Below are 3,740 nucleotides of genomic sequence, written 5' to 3'. Positions count from 1 at the left end.
GTCTTTGTCTCAGATTGTTTCTATGTGAGCTTGAGAGATTAGTGTTTAATATCCTTTCCCTGTAGCCTTGACTGTGTACCATGCCTCCACAGTGACTGAACTTACGGGTACTGCTCCCCTTTCAACATTTGTTTACTGTGACCCTCCGTCCTGTGTTTCTTAAATGTGTCCAAGGCAGCTGCTGTTCAGCAAGGCTGCAGAGCCGTCTATGAGCTTCCCCAGAGAGGATGCCCAAGAGTGCCTGCTGCCTGCGGGTGGGGCGAGGGGCGGCTTTGCCTCGGGATTGAGCTAACAGGGACCAACCTCCTCCCCACGCAGGCTCAGGACGAGCCCAAGGGAGATCCTCACACATGAACCCTTCCCAGCCTCTGCTTCCTTCATGGTTACTGCTCCTGTGCTTGCACAGAAGGTGCTGGAGCCAGAGCCAGAGCCAGAGGCCAGGCGGAGAGCTTCCTGGAGCCTCCATTGACACAGCCTGGTGAGGCAGGTGAAAGGCGTAGTCGTGATTGTGGCTTGTGCTTGAGGTTCAGCTGTCACCCAGCCCTCTCTGTGGTCACCTGTTTCTTCTCTTGGTTTCTGCCTCTTGCCTGTCACTTCCTGTGCCTGACGGGAATGAAGCTCACCTACCTCACAGGGTGAACTGAGCTACCTTTGCTCCCTCCACAGGGGCCCCTTCCTGTGCACGCAGCCACTGCGACGACACCCTCTGGGGCTCCTCGCTGGGTGGATGGTGGGTAGCAGAGCTGACCCCACTCCAGATTTTCAGGTCCTGGCGGTTAAGGCCGGTGCATCAGTGGTGGATAGGGGGCTCCGGAGTCAGGCTGGTGGACCCTCTCCTTCATCCATTGTTTCCTGCACTGACAGTGGCGAACAACTCCGTGTGAACTGGTTAAAGTGACAAATGATTCATGCTGTCATTCTGCTGCAGGCTTCACTTTAAGGACTGCTTCACAGCTTGTAGAAAGCATCTGCTTTTCCTGGGCTCCAGACCATAGTCATTTGACTGGAATCCCCCAGCCCAGCCCATCTTCAGACAGCCAGCACAGTCCAGGCCCTGGGCTCGAACGCACCACACTGTAGCCAGTCGCTAACAAAAGGACTCACACAGAGCTTCTCCTCTCCCAAGGCCCCATCTACAGTAGATCAGCCTGGGCAGGTCAGGGATTTTAGCAGGGGGAAGTGCCCACAGTGAAAGTGGGCTTTGTTGTGCTCTGCCAGTAGGAGAGTAATGGGCTATTCTGGGCCTGTGTGGTGCCTGTCTAGGGCACTGATCAGAGAAGTGCTGTAGCTATTGGCCTGGGCTGGGGAGACCCCAACGCCTATGGAAAGTTCCATGACTGCCATTCTCCCGTGGGGTAGGTGCTAACTGGGGTTCCTAGATAGGAAGTTCCCTGATTCTCAGCACTTCCTGTCATTTTGACCTACAGTAATATAATTCTCAGAATTTACTGCCCCACCCCCAGAGCACTCAGCCAATTGTCATTAAGTCCAAAGACAAAGAAAGGAAACTTCTGCAACATAGGAAGTGCTGGGAAATGACTGGCACAGAGAACAGCGTTGTCCTCCACATCCCATGGGTGGTCCGAGAACACTCTCTAGAAACTTCTCTCTCTCCCTCCCTATGTTCCAGGCACAGTGATATCAGAAGGAGGCTGAGGTAAATAGAGGGCAGTGTGTGCTGGCTGCCCAGTTGTGTATGGGATCTGGTGGATCCTCTCCTTGACCCATACGGGGACTTCTGTCATCCTGAACCCTTGACCCTCCAGAAATGCCCCACCCTTTCTTTATTTTTAGGATATTTAAAAAAATGGTTTATTTTTATGTATTTATTTATTTGACAGAGAAAGAAGGCAAGAGAGTGAGAGAATGGGCACACCAGGGCCTCCAGCCACTGCAAACGAACTCCAGACGCGTGCGCCCCCTTGTGCATCTGGTTAACGTGGGTCCTGGGGAATCGAACCTGGGTCCTTTGGCTTTGCAGGCAAATGCCTTAACTGCTAAGCCATCCCTCCAGCCATAGAATATTTTTTATTATTTTATTTTTGAGAGAGACAGTGCAAGAGAGAAAAGAGAGAGAGAGAGAGAGAATGGGAACACTGGGGAGCCTTTCAGCTGCCATGAACGAATTCCAGACACGTGCACCCTCTTGTGACGCATATACAACATTGGTGTTTGCGTCACTGAGTCTGGCTTACCTTGGACCTAGACATTCAAACACACATTCTTAGGCTTTGTAGGCAAGAGCCTTAACCACTAAGCCATCTCTCCAGCCCTGTACCCTTTCTTATTAAGAGCTGCCCTTCCCCCTTGCTAAAGACACTACAGCATCTCCCCACCAGTACCCCAGGGCACTCTAGTCCCATTAATGCTCTGCTGCCCCAGGAATGGTGGAGACAGTCAATCTCATCAAGGTTCTTTGAGAGGCATGAGGCTGCTGGTCAGGGTGAGTCCCACAGGCACAGGAGCGGCCGGGCAGAGCTGAGGGACTGGCCTCTGTAAGCGGACACTAGTGTCCTAGGGGAGGTGTCCAAGGGATAGAGGACTACAAGTCCTGCCCCAACAGCGCTGCTCTTGGACTCAGAAGACTTGCAAAGTTAGTGTTGCAGTCAGGTTCGCATTGCTGGCAGAAATCACCCGATCAAGAGCAGATCTGCGGGTGGGGGGGGGGGAGGAGAGAAGGGTTTATTTTGGCTTATAGACTGGAAGGGAAGCTCCACGATGGCATGGGGAAAATGACAGCATAAGCGGAGGGTGGACACCGCCCCCTGGCCAACATCAGGTGGACGACAGGAACAGGAGAGTGTGCCAAACACTAGCAAGGGGAAACTGACTGTAATACCCATAAGCCCGCCCCCAACGATACACCGCCTCCAGGAGGCTTTAATTTCCAATTGCCATCAGCTAGGGAGACTAGCATTCAGAACACCTAAATTTATGGAGGACCCTTGAATCAAACCACCACAGTTGGCATGCTCCAGGTTAGGTGGAAACCTAGCCACTGTGGCTCTGCAGCGCCCGGGGAACAAGTAGGTCACTGGCAGAAGGCTAGAGTCCCTTGGGAATCTCGTCTGGGTCACTTAGTAGCCTCCTCCTCGGAGCACCCCTGTGCCACCTGACAGGGCCACTTGGAGCCCACCCCCCCCCCCCCGAGGGATGTGCTGACTCCCTTTGGGTTTGCTACTTGCTTCCCAAGGACCTGGAGACAGGGATGTTGGTGGGTGCCTCGCACCCTGAGCCGCTCATCTCAGAGCCAGGGGCTGCTGTGGGAGGCAACGGGCAGGGAAAGAACGGGAGAGAGTTAGCGTGCACAGCAGCGCCCACAGAGCCCTGTCTGAAGTCGCCATGGAACCCAGGGGCTCAACTTGTGAGATTCGAAGGTTTCTTGTACCCTGAAGGGCAGAGGTCAGGTCTGCTCCTATACCTCTGGATTGAGGGCTCCCTGGTTCCACCTGCTGCCCCCTTCCTGGGGGTCCTGGGGAGGTGGGGTACATGATACTTAGGTCCACCCTGCTTTGAGCAGTCAGTGTTCAGAAAGAGCATGGAAAATGTTAATAAAAATTAAATTAAAAAAGAAAGAACCCCCCCCCAGGGCACTGGTCAGCTGTGCTCACAGCAAGAGGCCAGAAACCTGCCAAGCTGAGGCCGCGCCCTGCCCACCTCAGTCAGGGGAGATGCCAGGGTTTGATGCCAGGGTGGGATGAGCACAGGACCGGGCAGAGAGCAGAGAATCGCGGCACGGC

This window comes from Jaculus jaculus, chromosome 1 (genome assembly GCF_020740685.1).
Source record: "Jaculus jaculus isolate mJacJac1 chromosome 1, mJacJac1.mat.Y.cur, whole genome shotgun sequence".
Lineage (NCBI taxonomy): Eukaryota > Metazoa > Chordata > Mammalia > Rodentia > Dipodidae > Jaculus > Jaculus jaculus.
This window is presented reverse-complemented; position numbering follows the sequence as displayed.